Below are 12,165 nucleotides of genomic sequence, written 5' to 3'. Positions count from 1 at the left end.
GTGGTCCCTGACTTCTCACCTCCTTTGGTAACCCTAGTCACGTCAGAGGAAGGCAGAACTCAGCTCTCTACCAGCTAACCAATTAACACCAAGACCATTTACCCTAAAATACATACACAGACTAAGAACTTTGCCTCCTAACAGAAGATGAATAAACTTTTCACGAATACTAATTACCACCACAATTGAGAAGAATCTCCAAAAGCTATTTTGTGTTTTTTGCATAGAAAACAATTATCAGAAAAATTTAATTCCAAGTCCACAAACTGTCTCAACTCCAAAAGTTATCAAAACAGAATAAAGCATTTATGTGGCCAATAGGAGGCATGTGTTTGTCAAAACATCAACTTCTTAAAACAAGGGGGAAAGTCAGGATTATTTTAAGTGTTGAGATAGCTCGTTTGCGATCAGAGAGGAACTGGATAACACACTAAAACCAATCTAAATATTAAAGGCTACATGTACACACACACGCACACACACACACGCACCAATCTCCTTCACTTTTGAGCCAACAGGAAAACACAATCAAAAGTACAAAAATATCAATATAAAACAGGTAAGTTTTAAAATTCCCATACAATTAAAAGTAACATTAAAATTAAAAAGGAAACACAAATGATAAGCTACCTGCAGCTGCAGCTATTATGACAAAGGGTAAATACTACCTGCAACATATAAAAATTCATACTTTAGTCGATTTACAAAGTTGTGTTCGTTTCTGCTGTACAGCAAGGTAATTTTCCATTATGGTTTATTGCAGGATATTTTCCATTATGGTTTATTGCAGGATATTGAATATAGTTCCCTGTGCTATACAGTAGGACCTTGTTCGTCTATTTTATATGTACTAGTTTGTATCTGCTAATCCCGAACTCCTAATTTATCCGTCCCCCACCCCCTTGCCCCTTTGGTGAACATGAGTTTGTTTTCTATGTCAAAAAAAAAGAAAAGAAAAAATTCATACTTAACAAAAGATCCTAGTTTTAGACAAAGGATACGGGCGTTATACTGAAATGGAAGGACAATACAATTCATCAATGGAAAAATATTCATAGTCACTGGAAATGAAACTTAAAGACAACCCGCACATAGTGTTTTACACTTTTTAGTTTAACAAAACCACCACCACTATTGCTGGCAAGCCACGGTGAGGCTAGTGCATGCATACCTTGCTGGCATGGGAGTAAACTGTTACTAACTCTTTGGTAAGCGATACAGTTACAGACATTCAAATTCAAAAAAAAAAAAGTCAGACCCTTAATCCAGTAAACTCATGACTCAGAATTTGCCTCAAGGAAAGAAACCAAAAGAAGAAAAACAATATGAGTTAAGTATGAAATCTAAACATGCTGGTCTGCAATTATAAAACAATTTGTAAGCATGTGGTCAAAGGTCAAAGTGGAAACTAAAAGCGTGAAAATGGTTTCATGGGTTGGTAGACATACAAGTGATTTTCTAAAAAGGTTTTCATCATCGCACTTACCATTACCATCTTTGTATTAAAAATATAAACTGAGGGTCTTCCCTGGTGGTGCAGTGGTTAAGAATCCACCTGCCAATGCAGGGGACACGGGTTCGAGCCCTGGTCCGGGAAGATCCCACATGCCGTGGAGCAACTAAGCCCGTGCACCACAACTACTGAGCCTGCGCGCCACAACTACTGAGCCTGCACGCCACAACTACTGAAGCCCACGTGCCTAGAGCCTGTGCTCCGCAACAAGAGAAGTCACCGCAATGAGAAGCCTGTGCACCGCAACGATGAGTAGCCCCCACTCGCCGCAACTGGCACGCAGCAACAAAGACCCAACGCAGCCAAAAATAAATAAATAAATACATTTATAAAAAATAAAATAAATAAAATTTAAAAAAATAAACAGAGGCCACTGCTGGTGGAGGATGCTGGCCCCCCAAGTGTGATGACCTCTGTAGGCAAAGTAAACAGGGCTCGTCTACTTTGGGATATTAACTTGTAAGATTCCTTCCTCTTCCCTCTTCCTCCCACCACTTTATTTAATTTAAAAAGTAGCACACGCTCAACTGTAAAATACTTGGACAATTCAGAAGTGTGCAAAGGGAACTGGCAATGAGAAGTCAATGGCTTTCAAATTTTTTACGATAGCTCACAGTAAGGAGCACATTTAACAATCAATCCAGGGCACACATAGTTACATGCACCCCTGAGTTTTGTGAAACAGGACTTCCCCTTATCACAGGCCATGTGTTCTAGATTTGCTGTTGCTTTAATTTTTTTCAAAACTGTCCCTGCACATAATCTACTAATCAGCGACTGTAAAAGCTGTGTTGAGAAACACAGCAGATCCCAGGTCGCAGGGCCAGGCCTTGCCCTTTCCAGGGACTCCCTCAACTTCTAGCTGGTCTTGACGTTAACTTCCCAAATATCTCTTAGAAATTTCTGTATATGATATGTTTGTCTTACCATGATTACTTTTCCTAGACAACTTTTTGTTCTCTGGAGTTAATAATTCTTATTTTTCTGTTTGTTTAATTTTCTATGAATTTATTAATAGTCAACCCCAAATTCAATGCCAGTTGTCCAAATCTCCTCTCAATAAGTTCACTCACATAAGATGTCCTACTTCTAGTTCTTCTTCCAGAAGAAACCTCTCCTGGAATCCTCTGAGCGGCTTTAATCTGGACTGGGTCCCAGAGCTCCCTTTTGCCTCATTTGGAATACAGCCTACGAGAGAGCCAGTCTTTGTTCACCTTCGTGGAGGAAATCTTCAGGGCAAAAGGGAAGTTTTTCAGACCCTGTATGTCTGAAAACATCTTTATTTTACCTTCATGTCTGAATAAAAGTTTGGCTGTGTATAGAATTCTAGGTTGGGAGTCAATTCTACTGAGAATAATGAAGGCATCGCCCTACCTATATTCCAGGGTATCGAGAAGGCTGAAACCACTCAGATTCCTGATCTTTGTAGTTAACCTGTTCCTTTCTCTCTGTAAACTTGTAGGATCATCCCTTTCTCCCCAGCACGCTGACATTTCAGGGTACTGGTCTATCTTCATCCACTTGGCTCAACATCTGATGAGTCCGTACAATATGGAAACCTGTATCTTTCTAGGAAATTTTTTTCTGGATGATTTTCCCACTTGCATTTTTCTCTGTTCTCTCTTTCTGCAGCTCCTATATTAATGGATATGGGAACCCGGGCTGATGCCTTAAATTTCTTACCTCTTGTGCTCTATTATCCATCTCTTCATCTTTCTTGTCTATTTTCTGGAAGACTCTTTCAATTTTATAATAATTCTAATTATTCTAATAATTCTGATATTTTTGCTCTGCTCTTACTCTTTTAAACTTTTAATACTTTTTTGTTTTCTAAATGTTCCTTTTGTATAGTATCCTATTCATATTTCATAGATATAATATTTCTCTTATCTCTCTGAGAAAATGTCTAATTTTTTTCAAAATATTCTCTCTAAATAGAATATTTATTTCAAGTTTCCTTCTCCCCCCTACTTGTTTTGCTTCCTTTCATGTTAGGTACTTTCTTCAGATATTAGCAATCCTTGGTAATCCTCATGACTAAGAATAGATGCCTAAGAACTGACTGGTAGCACTGAGTTCTTGGGCAGGTGAGTTTCTGTGCAGGGAGATCCGGCTGGGCCATCTGCTAAAGATGTCATCAGCATCTTTAGTTCTTTCCTCTTAGGCCGGTCAGGTTCCCCAGTGAAGTGTCTTTTAATCTCCTGCCTGAAAGGTAAGGGGCTGGCTGTCAGTGTTCTAGAAGCCAAGTGGGATAAAAGGCTGGGGAATGGAGGTAGTCTTCATATGAACCTCCCAGAACACCTGGAGTCTCCCAGGCCCTTGGTTTTTCCTTCAGCAGAAGGAATCTCCAATGTCCAGCTAAAGGGAAGAAGCAGTCACCAAGCACCACTGAGAAAGAAAAGGGCTCTAACCACATCAACTGCTTTCAAACAATTCTTATATTTAGCCACCTCTGATGCTCCTCCCCCGCAAACCCCCCTAAAATAATAATATGGTGACGCCAACTCCTACATTTCAAACTGAGCCCCTCACCCATCTAATTATTGGTTTGCAAATTTTTTCTTGCTGTTGTTTCCTTTCCCATTCTCCCTGTCCTCGTAGATTGATTGCTTTTTAAAAATTCCCTTTATCTTAACTTTTGTGGGGTTTTAGGATAAAATAAAATTAGGTGTGTCCACTCAATCCATCATTTTTACATGGATCTCTAGGATGACTTCAAAATTTTTTTAATTGCCATCTTTTTACTGAGCAAAGTCAAAAAACAGGAAGTATAATTTATAAGCATATAAAAGAAAGGACAAATGAGATTTTGCAGATGTAATCGAGATAAATAATCAATTTACTTAAAATAGGGAAACTGAGTGGGTCCAGTATAATTACATGAGCCCTTAAAAGCAGAGCTTTCTCCCAGCTGAGGGCAGAAGTAGTCAGAGAGATTCCAAGCATGAGAAGGATGCAATGCATTGTTGCTGGATCTGAGACAGAGGAGCCACATACAAGGACCAGAGAGAGGCTCCAGGAATTGAGGGTAGCCCTGGTTGACAGCAAGGAAACAGGACCTCAGTTCTACAACAAACAGCAAGGAACTAGGTTCTGCCCCAGAACCTCTTCTGAATGCAGCCTGCCTACCCCTTGATTTGGGCCATGTAAGACCCCTAAGCAAAGAACCCAGCTGAACTATGCTGACCTGGACAACACCATCCACCCATATCCCGAGCTAGAACCCAAGTTATCCTGCTGGCTCCCCCCTGCCTCATTCTCCAGACTCAGCCATTCACCAAGATTCAACCTTTCTACCTGGCCTTCGAGGCTCCCAGTACTTGTACCTGCCCACAGGCCCATCCCAGGGAAGGGCAGCCATATTCCCAATGGAGCTGGGAACGCTGCTACACCTCCAAACAGCACACCTTAGGCCCTGGACTTTCCAGGTCCTCAGTACCCACTGGGTACTGGCCGCAGGAACAGGGAGGCCCAAGGGGAGAAGTCTAGGAGGAGACAGGTGACTTTCAAGGGAAATGGGTTCCAGTAGGAGAGATGGTCACAAAGGCAGGCCAGAGTAGGCTGCCTCACTGCCCATGGGAATCACACACAGGAAGGACGTCATGCCTCAGCCCTGGGGCACCGCCACCCTGAGAGGGGAAGGAGGGGTCAGGTCCACGGGCTCCCCACTCAGCTCTGACTCACCCTCAGAAGTGTCTAAGTCTTCCCCTAACCCATACCCCTCAGGACCCAACTCCCCATACTCAGAGTCTGCCAGAAACAGTGCAAGGTTGGACATGGTGGCAGCAGCCACTCACAGGGGTCTGGAAGTTTGACTCTTCACTATGGGAAGACACTACAAAGCCAGCCAGGCATTAGGGTGGGCCACCGTCCCTTATCACAGGGTCACAAGCACAGGCCCTGCCACACAGGTGTGGGAGAAGGGAGGTTCCCAGAGTTCAGAGACCCTCAGGCCCTTGACTGCTGGACCTGGGATAGCCTCCAGGTGGAGGTCCAGGAAAGCCTAGGCCACCAGCTCTGAGCCCCACCAGGCTCTCCAACGGGCCTAGGATTCTAAGTGCTGTATGAATTGGCTTCCTGTATGAAACTCTGTTCTTAGCAAACACGGCATTATGAGCTTCCACCACCAAAAACCCACAACCCCAAACCTGCTGAGTTTGAGGAGCACCAAGGGGCCCCTCACTAATCTGGTGAGGAGACATCTGTCTACCTCAGTGCTGTCACCAGGGAAGAAGCTGAGGGAGCGAGGGATGTAGGTCAGAGGAGGGAAGTGGGGAGGTGAGGGCTCAGCGGGAAAAATGCTGGGCCTGGAATGGAGGTCACCTAATGCAGCGATTTTCAAACTTACTATTTTTATTACTTTTCAAGCTACAAGAGCTTTTGTACAAAGAGACTCTGACCCAGAAACCCAGCATGGAGGTGGGCATAGCAGGTCTCTTCAAGTGGCTGGTGGAAAGGGGAGGCTCCATGAGCTACACACTTGAAAATGACTGGCCTGGTCCAGCTGATCCCAAATTCCACAGAACAGGAGAATCACTCAAGGAGCTTTTTCCAAACTGCACATAGAGACTAGTTTAATAGGACTGTGACAGACCTGGAAATTCACATTTTTAAGAGCTGTCCTTCACAGCCGTCAGTTTGAAGGGACCCCCCACTGGCCCAGTCTGGAACAATGTGAGTGTCAAAATAAACAATAATACTAATACATTTTAACTCATTGAATAAAGTAAGAATCCATTCTAATATATATAAATGGATAAATAAACAAGTGGAGGAGAAGGGAAAGTTCTTTACAGCAGAATGATAAATGTAAAATTAATGTAATTAAATCATTGCCACTCAGCAACCACAACAGAAATAACTGATAATGGGTTTTCAGTCTGTTCAGGCTGTTACAACAAAACACCAGACTGGACAAAATACCACAGACCAGGCAGCTTCTAAAGCACAGAAGTTTATTCCTGACAGTTCTGGAGGCTAGGAAGCCCAAGATTAAGGCGCCAGCATGGTCAGGCAAGGGTCTCATCCTGGTTCAAAGCTGGCACTTTTTCACCATGTCCTCAGAAGATGGAGCAGCAAGGGAGCCCTGTGGGGTCTCTTGTAAGGGCACTAATACTATTCTTGAGGGCTCCACCACCATGACCTAAGCACCTCCCAAAGGCCCCACATCCTAACATCATCAAACCAGGCACTAGAATTTCAATATGTGAACTGGGGCAGGGGATGACACAAAAACATTCAGTAAACAGGTTCTAAAACCAGTTGATCAAAGTTTGATGAGAAAGCAGCATGTTTACATAGTCTCAAAGTATCTCCCCATAGGACACTTACTAATTACAAAGAACATAATAGTAGCTCAGCAGTGGAGAAACCCAGCAGATACCGCCTTAACCAAGTGACCACCACTGTCATCACTAGTAATGAGGTCCTCAAGCCAACATCCATCCCTCCTGAAAGGATACACTGAGGACACACCACAAAATGCATAACCCGAGTCTTATCTTGACGAAAGATCAAAAAACAAACAAAACAAATGAAGGCAGAGTCTACAAAATAACTCACCTCCAGTAAAATGTAGAATTTGTGGCCATTTTCCTTTAAACAAACAAACAAAAAAACATTTGGGCAACTAACAAGTCTGGGGCCCAAACACAGATCTTGAAGATGATTCACCAGGAAGCTTACTCAACTGCTCAGGCAGCACCAGGGCGGTGCCTGCCCACCCAGGTGAGGCAGGGCCAGGTCACCCACAGCTGCTGCCCCCCAGCCTCTCAAAAGGCTGTGGGGAAGGAGGCCTGGCACCGTCCCGGCCTCCCAGCTGCCCTCCCTCTGCTGCTGCAGGTGAAGCCGCCTGCTCACGTGAGGATGGGGAGCCCTGCTGTCATGGTGTACGGCACCTTGTGCCCCGATAATCACAGCAGGCCTGTTTCTGAAAACCTAAGTGCACACAAAATGTCTACACCCAGAAGCCAGGTGCACACAAGACGTGGTAATCTGGACCCAGTTTACAGCAACATCCTCAGCATGGACAAGAACCCATGAGGCCTATGTGCTGTGACCTCCAGACCTCAGGACCCAGAGGCCTGGACCCTCTGTCCACCCTGAGGTTCCCCACGAAGGGCCTAAGCCAAGGCCAAGGCGCGACTGAAGCCAAGGGCACAGCAATCCACCAGTGCCCTAACTCACTCTGCGAGCCCCTGGGGGAAAGGCTTTTGTTGTGGGAGATGAACACCTCAGGACCTGTTTCTACATGTCCCGGCACCTGCTGCGTGCCAGGCACCTAGAATGGGGCTGTGGACACCAAGAACTCGAGTGAGACCCGTGCCCAATGCAGGGGGCTCAGGACACGCTTCCCTCTGCTAAATGCAGTCAGGCAGGGGCAGGAGGGCAGGATGGGGCCCAGGAAGGAAGGAAGGAGGAGGCGGGAAGCTGGTCAGGAAATGTTCCCCACAGCAGTGGGTTTAACCGCTACAACCCAGCATGGTGGCAGCCAACAGTCTCAACAGAGCCCCAGTGTGGCCCCAGCTCTGGGCCAGGCCCTGAGGATGGCACCAAGACCCCACCGGTGTGGCTGCCCTTGCAGGGCTGACACAGTTGCGGTAGGGGCCACTCCTAACAGCCGCAAACATACTGAGTGACAAGTGGGCCTGCTCTCGGAGAGAAGTAAATTCTGCTCCAATAGCTGAGTCCTGGGCAGCCCTCAGGGGAGCTGCTCCGGTGCGAGGATGTGACCTGCCCGTCTAATGTAGGTGGGAAATGTTCTCTTTGCAGGGGTTGCCCTACCCCCACCCTCCTCTGCCCCAACACAAAGAAACTATATAGGAGAACTTAGAATTACACACATTTACTCCTTTTCCTCCATTTCTCCACGCCTGAAAGGCATAAAATACTGTGGCTCTAAGATATTCAAAATCTTTGTATCCAAAATTGCACAGTTCACTACAATATACTGTGTTGTAAGACAACCAACCAACCCACTTCACTCCGAGGTCAGCATTGGGAGCACCCCCTAATCCTGCCCTGGGCAGACAGGGGCTCACCAGGCCAGGGCAGAGCCTGGCTCCTGGCCTCCGAGCAAGGCAAACAGCCTGGGGTCAGGCTCACAGAGGGACGAAAGCAAAAGGTGAAGCCCGCTGGAGAAAAATAAATAAATATAACAAAGTGCATTGAAAATGTAAAAGAGAAGAGGAATAAGAGGCGTGGGGGAGGGAGAAGCAGATTTTTTTAAAAATGCAAATCGATGGTGGAACTCTACTGAAAAAAGCTGAGAAGAATCCACAAAGAGATAGAAGATTACCGGCTTAGTCCCTAAAACAGTCCCGGAAAGCCAGGGGCATCCCCAGGCCTGGGGGCCCAAGCTCACACCCACGAGCCCTCCACCCACCTCAACCAGAATGCAGGGGGAGGGCAGGCAATCCTAACGAAATCAGGAGGGTCATCTCAAACATTTTTCCGCTAAAAAAAATTAATTTACAATCCCTTTTCTGGACTATTTATTTGAACTTCAACGTCTACCAAAACACCTTTATATATAGAATGCTTTGTGTTTCTACAAAAAGCAAACAACATTTACAACCTGATTTTGATCTCCTGTCTCCCAGCTGGACGGATGGGGCGGGGCAAGTGGCACCAGATGGCCGAGGGAGGCTCTGCACCCCCTTTCACAAAAGAGGGCTCCAATTACCTCCTCGGCTCAGTGCCCCAAAGTTGACCTCGCCAGCAGGCTTCAGGGAGCCAGCTGCCCGCCAAAGGCTGCTTCCACGGTCCCCAGACCCACCTCCCAGACACCGCCAGCGCCCAGGGCTACCTGCTGCAAACTGCGCGCCCGAGGGGGTGGGAGCCACGGAGCCGGAGCTGGCAGAGCCCTTTAAAGTCGGCAGCTTTAAGGAGGGCAAGAGGGTGAAGACAGCAAAACCACAAAAGAGACAGAAGAAGGTGCGAGAGTCTCAGGGTGGGGCAGGGCGGGACGAGGTGTCTGAGCCAAACTTGAAAGCGCATGAAATCACCTGGGAATCTAGTTCAAAGCGGATTCTGCGTCAGCTGCTGTGAGGCAAGTCTGCAGCGCTACAGGCTCCCAGGTGTTGCCAGTGCTGCCCAGTGACAGGCCTGTGGGCAGTACTCTGAACAGTGAGGGTGTAAGGGGCCCAAAAGAAAAGCAGTAACACTGATGGAGGGAAAAGACCTTTAAGGCAAGTCATGGGGGAAAGCCCACCCACCTAATCGTGCGTCCACTGACAGGGATGCAATCAGCTCTCTCGGAGGAATGCTTTAACTGTGGAATTTGCTCAGTATTTTAGTGCATCCCACTGGATCCTCACAGGTTATTTTTATTCCCATTTCACAGCTGTGGAAGCTACTCTAACCAAATGTTTATCAAAGCTGGACTCCCTGCCCCTTGGATATCTTCCAAGACCACAGACCTCCTGTGACGCAGGGCAGAAACACACAGTCCAGAACAGTGACAAGGCTGATCCCAGCCCAGCAGACAATGGGAGGAAAGCCATGGGGCACAGGAGGCCTCCCAGGGGGTGGAGGCTGGGTGGGGAAAGGCAGATAAAGGGCCAGAAACCCGTTTTTGCCTCCTGGAATTTTTAACAAAATAAAGACAAAATGTAAATCTAGCCGCCACCCCCAGGACCAAGTTGGATATTTAAGTACAGATGGTATCTCTGTCTTATAGGTTTTGTTTTTACTTTTAACAGCCTGGCTTCACTTTGGTGGGAAGTAAAATAAAGAGCTTTCTTTCCACCCCCAGAGGTTCACCAAAGAGGGAATGTGGCATTTCCAAGAAAAGGGTCAATGCCATTGTCTGAGGCAGGACTATTTATCAGTGGGCTCCTTGGTGCCACACTCAGCCCCTGAGGACTGGCCGTGTGCTTTTGGGCTCAGGATGGGTGGGTTTCACCATCACCAGCCCCTCAAGAACCTGAGGAAGAAATGCCCCGGGGAAGAGATGCCCTCCGTTAACCCCATCTGATGACATTTCCTCCAAAAAGGTACCCTGAGCTGGTGAGAGGGGCTCAGTGTAGCGACCAAGCATTTTGGACTTAGATTCATAGAACTCAAAGAGTCACGGCTCAAAAACGTCCAAAGTTCATTTGAGCAACCCTTCCATTTTCCAGAGACCTACCCCCATGGAAATGAATCGCCAAGGTCACCCAGAGGGCCAGTCGCACAGCTGGGACCCAACCTCAGCCTTCTCCTTACTTCCCTGCGCTTTTCCGGAGCAGTGTGCTTGCCTCAGTCACGACCTTTCCCACACTTGTTTGGGCCCAACTACCCTAAAAGCTGCATCTGTGTTTCAATGCATATGACAGCGAACTTAGCTATTTTTGCTGAGTCTTGTACAACATTTGCTGAAACAAGGGCACTCCAAGGGGTAACCCTGTCCAGGGCTGGGACTTGCTTCCTAATTTGCGAGGCTGGCTGATAAGAGTCAGATAAGACAGCCAGGCTGATCTCAAGACGGATGGGTTTTGAAAAGATCCAAAAAAAAAAAAAAATGCTAAACACGAAAAAAAGTAGTGAGAGCTCCGGAGTTCTCATACCAAACAACTCTTATGTCAAAGGCAGGGGGACTACATTTCAGATTCCGGCTGCGGTTTAGAAAGCTGGAGATGTATGAGTTGGGACGGGCACACTTCCAGAAAGAGATGCCAGAGAGTAACCCTCAGCTTGGCCTGTGACCTCACACTGGGTGAAATCAGACCCCCAGGAGGAAGCTCCTTTTGCCCACCAAAAACTGGGGATGAGAGACATGCAGATGCAAAGGGGCAGGGGATGGATGGTTCCCCTCAGTTGGAGAAAAATTCCCACAACCACAGAGACCAAAAAAAAAAAACCTACTGTTTTCTCAACTACCCCTGCCACTAAATGCTAAGAGCTTTTCCTACACGACTCTTTCATGGAGAAGGACCAGGAGGTAAAGGGATCAAAATTTACACTTGGGAGTGGCTTTTTCTGCCAAAGACCAGGAGGCTGGTGCTCCCAAAGGCATCCATGAACTCGCCCTCCCCCCGATCCTTCTCCCGCTCACACACCCTCAGTGGCACAAACAGGCAAGCCCTCTCTCTGTCCCCACTGTACAAGTCAGCATCACTGTGATCCAATAAGATGCAACACCCTCTTTAAACAAACGGAAATCTCAGCACCACCGGGGAGCTGGGGGTACAGCTGGGGGAAGTGACGGTACAGCCGGCAGACTGCACACCATCGGCTCAGTGGGAAGATTCATGTCGTGAGGGCTTCCGCTGGTGCTGTGCACCCGCTGCCTGCTGCCTGCCCAGCCTGCCGCCGCCTGCCTGAGATTCAAGAGCCCGGAGATGGCAGAACAAAGGAAAATGGCCGTGGCTCAGGCAGCGGGGTGGGGGGGTGGGTGGAGAGACTGCAGGCCGGCCTGCCAGCAAGCAGGCTTTTCTACAGCTGAGTGCTCCAGCGAGGCACAGGGGACACCGGGCTGAGCGCTGAGGTACAAAGGAAAATGGGGGCCTCAAGACTGACAGCTACCCAGGCACACGCCCGGCCCCCACCCAAGGGTGCAGCTGGGCCGGGAGAGCTCAGGCAGACAGCACTCCCAGAGGCAGCGGGCAGGTGGCTGATAAGACAGGCACTGGGCACCCCTGCTCCTTGCCCAGCTGCTCAGAGCTCTCACA

At 47.4% G+C, this 12,165-nt stretch overlaps 1 protein-coding gene across 4 annotated transcripts in view; it reads right to left on the bottom strand.

Moving 5' to 3' along the window:
• Positions 1 to 12,165, bottom strand: part of TSPAN14 (tetraspanin 14) — a 55,751-nt gene that overhangs the window by 32,938 nt on the left and 10,648 nt on the right. The window contains exons 1-2 of one of the 4 annotated variants that reach the window (XM_029245403.1): positions 9,321 to 9,382; positions 9,090 to 9,171 (exon numbers count right to left, since the gene is read on the bottom strand). The exons of 2 other annotated variants lie outside the window; for them this stretch is intronic. The gene's annotated coding sequence lies outside the window, so the exon portion shown is untranslated. Of the gene's footprint in view, positions 1 to 9,089; positions 9,172 to 9,320; positions 9,444 to 12,165 lie in introns of those variants that run through there. One more of the 4 variants, XM_029245402.1, reaches the window with a different exon arrangement.

Source organism: Monodon monoceros, unplaced genomic scaffold (genome assembly GCF_005190385.1).
Source record: "Monodon monoceros isolate NGI ecotype Baffin Bay Population unplaced genomic scaffold, NGI_Narwhal_1 Super_Scaffold_4, whole genome shotgun sequence".
Lineage (NCBI taxonomy): Eukaryota > Metazoa > Chordata > Mammalia > Artiodactyla > Monodontidae > Monodon > Monodon monoceros.
Note: the sequence above shows the minus strand (reverse complement) of the source record. Positions and strands in the feature narration are given on the sequence as shown.